The sequence below is a fragment of the Lissotriton helveticus genome, chromosome 12 (assembly GCF_964261635.1).
Source record: "Lissotriton helveticus chromosome 12, aLisHel1.1, whole genome shotgun sequence".
NCBI lineage: Eukaryota > Metazoa > Chordata > Amphibia > Caudata > Salamandridae > Lissotriton > Lissotriton helveticus.
Genome location: NC_136073.1, coordinates 595,509,990 through 595,525,302, shown reverse-complemented (window position 1 = coordinate 595,525,302; position 15,313 = coordinate 595,509,990).

Here is a 15,313-nt window from a genome sequence, read left to right as displayed (position 1 = left end):
ACTTGAAATATTCCTCTCACTATGAAGTTCTTTAAAATGCTTTCCAGGAGGAGACTTCTCATCACATTTTCTAATAGCATTTAAATGTTCCTTGATCTTTCTTTTAAAGGTCATATGATTGAGGAAGTGGCTTGCTGACTGGCAATGGCGGACGCGCGAGTCTGCTGCTCCGCACCGGCCCTTGATAAATCCTGATCTCACAGACCCTTGCCGGTGGGAAATACTCCCAGGAGAGTGGCCCTGGTCCGGGGGAGGCCCGGCGTGTTTGAGAAGGTGAACCAGGGGCCCAGCGACATATTCCAGGCTACAGTAGGGAAGGTGAGCTGCGCTGTGAGCCAGGAGTCCAGTGGCCCCCGAGGTACGGGGGCAGAGGCCCAGGCTCGAACCGGAACTTCCTCACTGAGCCCCGAGGAGAGTGAGCCTGAGAGTTGCTGGAACCTGTATGGGACACCTGTATCCACTGACCTGATGATACGAGAGCTTGGAGGGCAAAGTGAGAGGACCGGGCTCGTTGGCCGCTGCTCTCTGGAACTCTACAGGAGGCGAGGTTTGGCTGGTCGCATGGCAGAGCTGCCGATTGCCAACGGGACCTGGGTGGCGACTGGCAGCAGACTTGAGCCTGTCTAGAAGACACCATGTCATAGAACAGTGAGGTTAGACCTAGGGCTTGGGAGGTGAGAGCTGTGCCTATTACTGTGATATCTGCTTCACTCACAGATTCAAGACCCAGACGAAATGAAAATAAATAACACTGACAAATTGGATTAACCTCTGGCATCTTTGTTATGCTCCTAACGCTGTACGTCCGGAGTGGGGTGCAAACCCGCCCCCACGTACTCGAGTGATTTGTTTCATGACGTGGCAGGACAGTCCACGATTCCGGGCCAGCACGCAAAACTTTATAAACACGAACGTTTTTGAAATATGGAAAAGAAGGTGTGCACTCTGTCACCACCGTTTTTTGTGAACCAAAGTTATTCTGTCCTCTCGACGAGTAGCACCCATGGAATCAGACACACAAACCAACCAAAGGATTTCGTCACTTGCGGGATGACATTTACAACCTCCATTTGAATGATTAATATGGACTACGTTTTTTAAACGCAATGTGGATTAATATCTGTTGTATTGATGGAATGACGTGATGTTTTACCTTGGTACGAATAACAGAATGCAGTTAGTTATTATTTGATGCTAGTCGTGACGAACGTTAATAAATAACACTTATGGGTGGGCGGTGAATTCTATAAGTTAACATCCAGGACACAGGTCTTTTTATAATGTCAAATTTAGGGCACGACACGAGATTTTGCAGGGTGGATACGGATAGTAGCAGCATTTTCACAACAATAGTGCATTGTGGGTTTTTTAGTTTGATCACTGTAGGGGTGGGATTTGATAAAAACGGGAGGATCTGAGAATACAACACAGGTGTTTTCAGTTGAAGGAGAGGGCTGAACATTCAGCATACAGTTGGAAATGAGAAGAGCCCGTCATTGAAACACTCGAGGTATGGGCTTATGTAACTTTCTTGGTAATTAGGAACTCAAGGGACAGACAAGGAAGCGTTTATATTGTTTGATGGGATTAGTTTGAACGCATTTTCGGGGATCATTTGACAATAAGCACGTAATGAAATAAGGGGAGTTTAACTCATATTATCAATCATCATGAATTCTGCGGGCTAAACGTCGATCACGGGTTGAACTTTAGCTTCAAACATTTACTGTTGATATGTTGTATATAGGATGTTAAATATGATGAACACAAATCATTTCAATATGTAGCCTAATAATTGTGTTTTTAAATTTGTAGTTTAACCCCTGACGAAGTGCCATGAACGGCACGAAATGCATTGGGTGAAAAAGACTTAATCAAGGAGAATCTATGTAGCCTTCCATGCTATAGAACAAGGCTCGTCAAGGCATGTCTAAAGCGTTAAGGATTTTATGTTAACATAGTGCATCCCACTTGTGACTGAGTAACCATGATAAATGTTACACATGGAAAGACGAAATGAAAATAAATAACACTGACAAATTGGATTAACCTCTGGCATCTTTGTTATGCTCCTAACGCTGTGCGTCCGGAGTGGGGTGCAAACCCGGCCCCACGTACTCGAGTGATTTGTTTCATGACGTGGCAGGACAGTCCACGATTCCGGGCCAGCACGCAAAACTTTATAAACACGAACGTTTTTGAAATATGGAAAAGAAGGTGTGCACTCTGTCACCACCGTTTTTTGTGAACCAAAGTTATTCTGTCCTCTCGACGAGTAGCACCCATGGAATCAGACACACAAACCAACCAAAGGATTTCGTCACTTGCGGGATGACTTTTACAACCTCCATTTGAATGATTAATATGGACTACGTTTTTTAAACGCAATGTGGATTAATATCTGTTGTATTGATGGAATGACGTGATGTTTTACCTTGGTACGAATAACAGAATGCAGTTAGTTATTATTTGATGCTAGTCGTGACGAATGTTAATAAATAACACTTATGGGTGGGCGGTGAATTCTATAAGTTAACATCCAGGACACAGGTCTTTTGATAATGTCAAATTTAGGGCACGACACGAGATTTTGCAGGGTGGATACGGATAGTAGCAGCATTTTCACAACAATAGTGCATTGTGGGTTTTTTAGTTTGATCACTGTAGGGGTGGGATTTGATAAAAACGGGAGGATCTGAGAATACAACACAGGTGTTTTTAGTTGAAGGAGAGGGCTGAACATTCAGCATACAGTTGGAAATGAGAAGAGGCAGTCATTGAAACACTCGAGGTATGGGCTTATGTAACTTTCTTGGTAATTAGGAACTCAAGGGACAGACAAGGGAGCGTTTATATTGTTTGATGGGATTAGTTTGAACGCATTTTCGGGGATCATTTGACAATAAGCACGTAATGAAATAAGGGGAGTTTAACTCATATTATCAATCATCATGAATTCTGCGGGCTAAACGTCGATCACGGGTTGAACTTTAGCTTCAAACATTTACTGTTGATATGTTGTACATAGGATGTTAAATATGATGAACACAAATCATTTCAATATGTAGCCTAATAATTGTGTTTTTAAATTTGTAGTTTAACCCCTGACGAAGTGCCATGAACGGCACGAAATGCATTGGGTGAAAAAGACTTAATCAAGGAGAATCTATGTAGCATTCCATGCTATAGAACAAGGCTCGTCAAGGCATGTCTAAAGCGTTAAGGATTTTATGTTAACATAGTGCATCCCACTTGTGACTGAGTAACCATGATAAATGTTACACATGGAAAGACGAAATGAAAATAAATAACACTGACAAATTGGATTAACCTCTGGCATCTTTGTTATGCTCCTAACGCTGTGCGTCCGGAGTGGGGTGCAAACCCGCCCCCACGTACTCGAGTGATTTGTTTCATGACGTGGCAGGACAGTCCACGATTCCGGGCCAGCACGCAAAACTTTATAAACACGAACGTTTTTGAAATATGGAAAAGAAGGTGTGCACTCTGTCACCACCGTTTTTTGTGAACCAAAGTTATTCTGTCCTCTCGACGAGTAGCACCCATGGAATCAGACACACAAACCAACCAAAGGATTTCGTCACTTGCGGGATGACTTTTACAACCTCCATTTGAATGATTAATATGGACTACGTTTTTTAAACGCAATGTGGATTAATATCTGTTGTATTGATGGAATGACGTGATGTTTTACCTTGGTACGAATAACAGAATGCAGTTAGTTATTATTTGATGCTAGTCGTGACGAACGTTAATAAATAACACTTATGGGTGGGCGGTGAATTCTATAAGTTAACATCCAGGACACAGGTCTTTTGATAATGTCAAATTTAGGGCACGACACGAGATTTTGCAGGGTGGATACGGATAGTAGCAGCATTTTCACAACAATAGTGCATTGTGGGTTTTTTAGTTTGATCACTGTAGGGGTGGGATTTGATAAAAACGGGAGGATCTGAGAATACAACACAGGTGTTTTTAGTTGAAGGAGAGGGCTGAACATTCAGCATACAGTTGGAAATGAGAAGAGGCAGTCATTGAAACACTCGAGGTATGGGCTTATGTAACTTTCTTGGTAATTAGGAACTCAAGGGACAGACAAGGGAGCGTTTATATTGTTTGATGGGATTAGTTTGAACGCATTTTCGGGGATCATTTGACAATAAGCACGTAATGAAATAAGGGGAGTTTAACTCATATTATCAATCATCATGAATTCTGCGGGCTAAACGTCGATCACGGGTTGAACTTTAGCTTCAAACATTTACTGTTGATATGTTGTACATAGGATGTTAAATATGATGAACACAAATCATTTCAATATGTAGCCTAATAATTGTGTTTTTAAATTCGTAGTTTAACCCCTGACGAAGTGCCATGAAATGCACGAAATGCATTGGGTGAAAAAGACTTAATCAAGGAGAATCTATGTAGCATTCCATGCTATAGAACAAGGCTCGTCAAGGCATGTCTAAAGCGTTAAGGATTTTATGTTAACATAGTGCATCCCACTTGTGACTGAGTAACCATGATAAATGTTACACATGGAAAGACGAAATGAAAATAAATAACACTGACAAATTGGATTAACCTCTGGCATCTTTGTTATGCTCCTAACGCTGTGCGTCCGGAGTGGGGTGCAAACCCGCCCCCACGTACTCGAGTGATTTATTTCATGACGTGGCAGGACAGTCCACGATTCCGGGCCAGCACGCAAAACTTTATAAACATGAATGTTTTTGAAATATGGAAAAGAAGGTGTGCACTCTGTCACCACCGTTTTTTGTGAACCAAAGTTATTCTGTCCTCTCGACGAGTAGCACCCATGGAATCAGACACACAAACCAACCAAAGGATTTCGTCACTTGCGGGATGACTTTTACAACCTCCATTTGAATGATTAATATGGACTACGTTTTTTAAACGCAATGTGGATTAATATCTGTTGTATTGATGGAATGACGTGATGTTTTACCTTGGTACGAATAACAGAATGCAGTTAGTTATTATTTGATGCTAGTCGTGACGAACGTTAATAAATAACACTTATGGGTGGGCGGTGAATTCTATAAGTTAACATCCAGGACACAGGTCTTTTGATAATGTCAAATTTAGGGCACGACACAAGATTTTGCAGGGTGGATACGGATAGTAGCAGCATTTTCACAACAATAGTGCATTGTGTGGTTTTTAGTTTGATCACTGTAGGGGTGGGATTTGATAAAAACGGGAGGATCTGAGAATACAACACAGGTGTTTTTAGTTGAAGGAGAGGGCTGAACATTCAGCATACAGTTGGAAATGAGAAGAGGCAGTCATTGAAACACTCGAGGTATGGGCTTATGTAACTTTCTTGGTAATTAGGAACTCAAGGGACAGACAAGGGAGCGTTTATATTGTTTGATGGGATTAGTTTGAACGCATTTTCGGGGATCATTTGACAATAAGCATGTAATGAAATAAGGGGAGTTTAACTCATATTATCAATCATCATGAATTCTGCGGGCTAAACGTCGATCACGGGGTGAACTTTAGCTTCAAACATTTACTGTTGATATGTTGTACATAGGATGTTAAATATGATGAACACAAATCATTTCAATATGTAGCCTAATAATTGTGTTTTTAAATTTGTAGTTTAACCCCTGACGAAGTGCCATGAACGGCACAAAATGCATTGGGTGAAAAAGACTTAATCAAGGAGAATCTATGTAGCATTCCATGCTATAGAACAAGGCTCGTCAAGGCATGTCTAAAGCGTTAAGGATTTTATGTTAACATAGTGCATCCCACTTGTGACTGAGTAACCATGATAAATGTTACACATGGAAAGACGAAATGAAAATAAATAACACTGACAAATTGGATTAACCTCTGGCATCTTTGTTATGCTCCTAACGCTGTGCGTCCGGAGTGGGGTGCAAACCCGCCCCCACGTACTCGAGTGACCTGTCTAGAAGACACCATGTCATAGAACAGTGAGGTTAGACCTAGGGCTTGGAAGGTGAGAGCTGTGCCTATTACTGTGATATCTGCTTCACTCACAGATTCAAGACCCAGGTCTGGGCCCCACGACACCCATACAAACTACGCCAACACCAGCGGGCAGAGCCAACGGTGACCCCCCTTTTTTTGCTCCTACTGAACACTAGCCCAGACTCTTGAACCTGCCCACATATCAATGGTACCCCCCTGGGGAAATCTCTAGACTCGGACAGGGAGCGTAGTCTTGAAGGGGAACCTGAGAGCAGAGCAGAATGACCTGGAAACTCCTGCAGTGCTTAATGGCTTGGAGCAGCCCAGGGACTCCCGCTGCAACGTACCACCGCTGCATAACAGAGAGACGGGCCCGGATGTCGGGCTTCGGAGTTGGGGGCTGTGTCTGGTGCTGTGCTGTCTTCCTCATTTAAAGATCCAGGACCCGAGTCGGGCCCTGTGGCACCTTACACAGGCTACATCAATGCCAGCAGGGCAGGGCCATACCACCGCTGCATAACAGAGAAACTGGCCCGGATCTCGGGCTCGGGCTCGGGAGGTTGGGGCTGCGTCTTGTGCTGTGCTGTCTGCCTCATTTAAAGATCCACGAACCGAGTAGGGGCCCTGCAGCGCCTTACACAGGCTATATCAACGATGGCGGGGCAGGGCAGGGGACGCCCCCCCTTTTTTGTTTTACTCCTGCTGAATACTTATCCAGACTTTGGGGCCCAACTTCACGCCATGGTGTACCCCCAGGGTTGCCTCTACTCCTGAGTGGAAAGCAGAGGGTCGAGTGGGAGCCTGGGAACAGAACAGTCCCAGTGAGACAGCCAGGACAGTCCCACATCACAGAACGACTTGGAGATAGACCTGGGGCCTATGGTGCAACCATATTACCACCGGGCAAAGAGGACCAGGTCTCTTGGATACTGTTTGGACTACTGGTTGACATTTAGATCTGTTAATGTCCAGCATAGGATTAACTACTCCCGATTAATTCTATACCCTGCTGACACCAGGTGAACACTGGCATCACCCTTTGGTCATCCCCCTAACCACGCCGGTTACCTTATACCTTCCTCGACAACCATTCCATAATGTCCTGGTAGCCACGCCTGGCTAACTTGTTGAACTCTGCACCTCTGTTCACTGAATATTATGGGCAACACTAGGGCTAAGATAGCGGGGGACCCTCGGACGGGGGACAGGAACAAGTTGAACTCCAGCAGGAATCGCAGGTCCCACAGACGACGATGGACCCTGTACAGCAACAGCTGACTAAAACCCTGGAAGCCATTGCGGTCACCAAGCCACACTTCGCCAGGATATCAGCACCGTATTGGTGGGACTAGGCTTGTTGAGAACCGAACATCACAAACTGGCGGAGCGAGAGAATGTGGCTGAGGCCTCAATTGTGGAGCTTCACCCTGCACAACAGATATTAACATGATGGGTCGCGGAACTCACGGATCAAGTTCAGAACCTTGAACGCAGAGCCGAAGATGCGGAGGGACGAAATGGCAGTAATAACATCAGAATCTTAGGTCTACCGGGGAGATCAGAAGAGTGGACATGATCTCCTTAGTGGAACCTTAGATATGTGCGGTGGTGGCACCAGAGGTGGTGGCACCTCTCATCATTCTACACTCTCGAAAGGGCACATAGAGTACCTGCCCGCCCCTGCACCAGGTCGCCCACCGCACCCTGTAGTGGCAAGGCTCCTTCATTATAAGGACAGAGATGTTCTCCTCCAAAAAGCTAAGGCGGTAGGCACTTTCAAGATGCAGGATCTCTATTTTTTCCCGATTACACTGATGAGGTGCAAAGGCGCAAGGCCTCATTCCTCGAAGTTAAAAAGGCCATGCGAACAGAGAACCTACAGTACTCCTTGATGTTTCCTGCCAGGCTTCGCATTATGCTAGATGGAAAGACGCACTTCTGTGAGGACCCCAATGGGGCCTGGGACTGACTTGAATCATACAAATCTGGGTACCCCACAAAAAAATGGCCACTGACGCCCCCCTCCTATGGATCAGCGGACCGAAAAAAACATTGCGGGCCCGGTTAAAGCTGGGACGTCTTAAAAACCGAGCCCCTCCATAACAGAGGGTGAGGGCAGTTGCCCTACAGGCAGTGGCAGACCTCTTGAAAGGAAAATAATTGGCCTCAGAACCCTGTTCCTGTCCGCTAAGGGCACAGGAGGCACAGAATCAGTTCTTCCAAATGGACAGTATTACTCTACCAACTGTCACCCCAAGAGCGGCGGGTGACTTTTGAACTGGATTGGGCCACCCGCCGCGAAGATAATGATTACTGGCCCAGGCTGGAGGTGGCTGATGACTGGGCCGATGCAACTCGCGCTATACAATACTGAACTGCCCAACGGGCAACATACAGAATGTGGCCCACTACCCCCTTGGAGGCCCTCACCGGAGACTGGATGGGGCCTTCTGTTTACTATGATTACTTGTCTGCAGTTTGGGCGGCTGGCTGTTACCAGACAGCTCTGGGGAAATCGGAGTTTTGTTTTTTTGGGGGGTTTATTGTTACATTTCTGGTTTTCGTGCAGGTGGGGTCTCAGATTTCTAATCCCTGGGAGGGGGAGTGGGGGTTAGGGCTGGAGAGTCTGGGTATCTTAATACTAGTAAATGGTGTCCAGCCCACATACATTAAGCTCCTAACATGGAATATTAGTGGGATGGGCTCATCCATCCACTGGCATAACATTCACGGATACTTACACAGATGGGGTATACAGGTTGCGCTCCTACAAATGACACACCTCACCCACAATGATGCAGAGAAACTATGTAGAAGGTGGAGAGGCTAATTATTTGCAATTACTTACTCTGCATATGCTAGGAGCACACTCATTTTGATTTGTGCGGGAATACCCTTTGAAGCACCACATACCCTGGTAGATAAAAAAGATAAATATGTTCTATTAAAAGGTAGGCTTGTTTGGTCACAAAATTGTACTGGGTAGCATATATGTGCCTAACCAGGAACAGGTTTCCTTTTTCTTGGGCCTTTCAGCCACTTTGGCGGAGATGCCGTTTCTAGATATACTGATAGGTGGCGATTTTAATTGTGTTACTGATATTACACTTGACCGTTCATCTCCCCCATTGTCAAACACTCAAACACACAGCACGACAGCAGGGTTCCGAGACTGGAGGGATCTTTGGGAATTGGTGGACATATGGAAGTCACAACACGAAGTGGACAGGGATTATTCATACTATTCCCCTATTCATCCGTTACATACAAGCCTCAATCTCTTCCTGTGTATACCTGGACTGGGTATTTCCGTCACACAGACCGAATATTTAGGACGCACATTTTCTGATCACAGACCCCTTCTTTTGATCCTACAACCCTGAGTAAACGCCCGCTAGAACCACTGTGGCACCTCAACCCACTAATGCTGGAAGAAGCTTGTTGTAGAGAAACCATAGGCACAACCATTGATACCTATTATGCTACAACACGAAAACGGCCTCTTGATTGAATAAGAGGCGTTCAAGGTTGTGATAAGGGGACACTGGGGCAGTCAATTTGAGGACATCAAGAAATACATTGAGAGCTGGCGGAGCTAGAGGGTAAGTACACAAATTAGATAATACACAGGGAACCGGTCTTGGGGCTCTTGAGAATCTAAAAGTGACTTGTACACTATACTGCCAGGGCCCAGAATGTCTGCGGTGCCGTGACTATATGGACTACCTCACTCGGGTCCAGGAGGAGAAGAGGAAGTCTTGTAGTCTGCGGGCATGGCTCATTAAGCCAGAAATTCGGGATGCCCGATCACGTATATTCGATCTCACACCGGGATCCCATTCACCACCCTGAGGCGATAAACAATCAATTTCTCCTTTATTACGAGGATATTTACAAGACATCCATCCCGATCTCACTGGGCAAGCAGGAGGGATTCCTGGGGGTGCTGACACTTTTGACACTAGACTGTCAGGCGAGGGAAGTATTGGGAGGCCTGGTGACCATGCAAGAGATATGAGTGGCCACCTGGAAAACTCCAGGTCTGGATGGACTCCCAATAAAATTTTATTTGTGCTATGTTACAGCACTCGCTCCCCACCTAGAAGTCCTATATACCGAACCACTGAGGCTGGAACAACTTCCTGGATCCACGTGGGACACCTTAGTGGTCCCACTCCCTAAGAATGCTTCAGAGGCACAGGTCACAGATTTCCGACCACTCTCCATGCTTAACATGGATTTCAAAATCCTAAGCAAGACCCTAGGGCTCCACTTATTGCCATATATGCCTACCTTAGTCCATGCAGACCAGAACGGTTTTATCCCGGCCCGAAACACATCATACAACCTACGCAGATTGTACTCTGTGATGTTCCACCGTACCGCAAAGCAGTCACCACAGGCCGCACTTTTATCGTTTGACCTCGACAAAGCTTTCGATACAGTTAGATGGATAATTTACTTGAGACAATGAGTCGATGAGATCATTTACTTGAGACAATGAGTTGGATGGGATTGCGGAGGACTGTTTGAAATGGGTGTCACTCCTTTATGAATGCCCCACAGCTAGTGTTAAAACTGGTAAGATAGTTTCCACACAATACGAGATGGGGCGGGGCACAAGACAAGGTTGCCCGCTGCCTCCCCTCCTGTTCGTGTTGGCGATGGAACCACTAGCGATATTGTTTAGACGGATCACTGACATAATATCGACGACACAAATATCGAGATACACAAATATCGAGTCAAAAATATCGATTGACAAAATATCGACTCCCTATCTTCAAACAGGTAAGTACCAAAATATCGACTCCAAAATATCGACTTACAAAAATATAGACTGTCAAAATATCGATTTTTTAAAATGTCTTAAAAGTAAGTTAAAACTAATATAGTAATAAATATATTTAATATAAACTTAGAAATAATTATTAAAAAAATATAATTTTAATAAATAATTTATCTAATTAAAAAAAATATATCACCAAAAATTACACACACACATATATATATATATATATATATATATATATATATATATATATATATATATATATATATATATATATATATTTAAACATATTATTAAATAAACATATATAACATTTTAGAAAATGTTTAAAATTTATTGTTACAACTATAGTGAGTTCAACATTAGCAAAAGTGTTGGATAGCGTAGAGGTAAAATTTACTACTCCCACTCCAGTGGGTGCAACAGTAGGGAAAGCGCTGGATAGCGTAGAGGTTAAAATTACTATTCCCACTCCAGGGATGTATGACGTTACAACGCATACTTTTACAACGCCTACCATTACAACAAAACTTTTACAACGCAAAAACTTTTACAACGCATACATTTACAACGCAAGATTTTACAACGCATATACCTTTACAACGCATACCATTACAACATAAGTATTGGTAAGTATATAATAATTTTTTGAATATAAATTAATAAAAAATATTATAATATAATTTAATATAATTTAATTTTATTAAATAAATGTAATTTAAATGTAATTTTACTTTATTTTTACAAAGTACCCCTGTACCCCAAAAACCCAAAACTGACCCTGAACCCTAAAAATACCCCTTTACCCATAAACTGAAAACTGACCCTGAACCCTAAAAATACCCCTTTACCCGAAAACTGAAAACTGACCCTGAACCCTAAAAATACCCCTTTACCCAAAAACTGAAAACTGACCCTGAACCCTAAAAATACCCCTTTACCCAAAAACTGAAAACTGACCCTGAACCCTAAAAATACCCCTTTACCTACAAACTGAAAACTGACCCTGAACCCTAAAAATACCCCTTTACCCCAAAAACTGAAAACTGACCCTGAACCCTAAAAATACCCCTTTACCCAAAAACTGAAAACTGACCCTGAACCCTAAAAATACCCCTTTACCCAAAAACTGAAAACTGACCCTGAACCCCAAAATTAAAATATTCATCAATTAATCAATTATAATTAATTACCAATTATATTTTAATTAATTACCAATTAATAATTAATTAACAATTAATTTTTAAAAAATATCAATAAATAAATTAACATATTTAATTAATTATAATTAAATTACTTCCCACCCTATTCCCCTATAAACCCACAACCGCTACAGAAAATAAATTACTAAAATTAAAATATTTATCAATTAATCAATTATAATTAATTACCAATTATATTTTTATTAATTACCAATTAATAATTAATTAACAATTAATTCTAAATTATTATCAATAAATAAATTAACATATTTAATTAATTATAATTAAATTACTTCCCACCCTATTCCCCTATAAACCCACAACCCGCTACAGAAAATAAATTACTAAAATTAAAATATTTATCAATTAATCAATTATAATTAATTACCAATTATATTTTAATTAATTACCAATTAATAATTAATTAACAATTAATTCTAAATATATATCAATAAATAAATTAACATATTTAATTAATTAGAATTAAATTACTTCCCACCCTATTCCCCTATAAACCCACAACCCGCTACAGACTTATATTACACAAAAAATAAAAATTATTATTAACTTACCTTAAATTCGATATTTTTGTTGTCTATATTATGTCTAGTCGATATTATGTCCATTCTATATTTTTGATTCGATATTATGTCCATTCTATTCGATATTAATTTTCTCTAGTCGATATTTTTGTTGTCTATATTATGTCTAGTCGATATTATGTCCATTCTATATTTTTTACTCGATATTCTGTCCAGTCGAAATAATTGACTCGATATTATGACTGTACACCGTTTAGACAGGATGAGGTGGGGCTTGGTCTGACGGTAGGTGGATACTCACATTATTTTCCTGTATGCCCATGATTTACTGTTCTACCTTAAAGATGCTGGTAAGGGCACTACCACAGCACTGAATATACTGGACCAATTTGAGTCTATATCAGGGCTAAAAGTACACCGACGCAAGACATACCTATTTCCCCTGTCGGCTGGATTGCCTTGCCCGCTGAACCTCACAGAGGACCTCCACTGGGCCCCCTCCACTTTTAAATATTTAGGTATCCAGGTCTTCCACTCCCTAGAAGACCTACATGACAACAACCTTGGGAAGACATTCAGATAACTTAAGTTGTGTGTCTCATTTTGGTGTTCTTTCTGACTGCCAATCTTGGCCCTGACTTCACTTGAAAAGATGGTTATGCTGCCACTACTGTTGTACTTTTTTTACTAATCTCCCCACCACCATACCTAACTCGTGATTCTGACAGCTGGACTCAATATTGCGAGGCCTTATATGGTAAGGGCGTGACAAAGGGTGTTGTTGGTTACTTTACAGCACCCCCTCACGGATGGAGGTTTTGGAGTACTGAACTTTAAGTAATATTACTTGGCGTCTCAGCTACAGTGGCCTGAACAGTGGCTAGAAGGAACAGACCTTGAGGTGACAGATTTGGCAGACCTTGGGTCCCGCACTGATGTGTTTATAGCCAAAATGCTTGATATGACCGTAATTATCCCACACTGGTCCCTATTGCAGACTACCCCACTGTGGTGATGGAAACAATGCACAGTTAGGGCAGCAGGAGCCCCCTTATACACTTCGGTCCTGCCTTTGGCTGGCCTGCCACATGGCACCCCATGAATGATACTGACTCTATAGCAGTTGAAAACCTGGACCAAACTCAGACTGGTAACGGTAGACAACTGCTATCAACAACCAGACCTGTCACCATTCTAGGAACTAGTTGAAAGTGTCGGCCTCCCATCTGGTCAATGTCTGATATATGAAGCGGCAGTACGGGCATTCAGGGAGCTATGGGGAGGGAGCCATGAAAACCTAAAACACATGCAGTTCTGCATTCAGTCCTTACACTGGGGATGACGCGCCGCCAAGTGAAATGGTTCTGTACCTCACTAACAGAAATGACGCGCGCCCCCTTAACAAAATTTACAAAACCAATGGGAAACCATTTTGGACAGTAAAATCACAGACCTGGAGTTGGGAAGAATTCTTGCATACCCTAAGAAGGTTTCACATAATATTAGAATGAAATACACTCAGTTTAACTATACCCATATGACTCCCCACAAACTAAAGATCGTATACGGAGGGCAGGAGCGCAAATGTCAGATGTGATCGGGGAGTTGCGGATTTTGTACAAAAGACTTGGGGGTGTGCCGATTTGCATGGGTTTTGGGAGGAAGTGTTGCCGGCAGTGGGGCGCACACTGGAGAATACAGTAGGGGTATGCTTATTGGGGCTCTTCCCTAGTCAACATAAACGTGTGGAAATAGATTTCTAGACCTTGCCCTGGTCCTAGCCAGAAGACGAATAGTGCTGGCTTGGAAGTCAGAGGCCAGGCCTGCAACAGACATGTGGAGGCAAGATGCAACCTACTTGGCTGGGGCCAAGAGCAGAGTTCTGCTCCGGGAAGAAAGGAAGGGGATCAGAAGACGCCCCATTTTGGAGCTGTTGGGGTTAGGCCCTTGAAGATCTGGGAGAATTCGGGGCAGGACCAGAGGGAGGAGGAGAAGGGAAGTGACACTTCACAACCAGAGGACGAACAGCCCAGGTAGTTGATAAACCATTTAATACTTAAATGGTGGTTTCAAGGTGGAGTAACTGTAGGAACTGAGCATAGATACCCCAAAGCGGCTGCACAGACCCACGCGCCCCCCCCCCTCCACTGATGAGATATGCCATAGCTGCAACCGACCTTGCACACCGGAGGAGCAGGAGCCCGGGACTCCTCTGCCCTGTCTCGCTCCACAATGCCCTCCTTACCACCCTGCATACTCATACATTGCCCAAATAAACAGACTGGACCCCGCTGCATAACCAGTTGGTTGATAGTTGTTTTAGTTTTATTGTTTCGCACAAATTTAGTGGCATTTATTAACTGGCCCCTCCTACACCAATATATATATATATATATATATATATATATATATATATATATATGCAGAACATGTTCAATTCCCCTTATACCGCATACCGAGGAGAATGTGGGAATGTTATACCCTTGGAGACTTCTGAGTTATACTGATCATATCTAACACACTAAGAATATGATTGCTGTGATCAGCTGTGATTACCAGTGCCACATAGAGATACACATTTATAGGTGTACCATGCTGATTTGCTGTATGGTATTTAATATGATAAGTATCGCTATGCTCCTGCATATAATGAACCAAATGCCAATAAAAATATGTTTTAAAAAAACCAAAGGTCTAATGTTTGAGCCTATATACTGTTTATTACAGGCACAGATAAATATGTATATGCAGAAGGTAGTGTTACAGTTAATAAAGGCTTT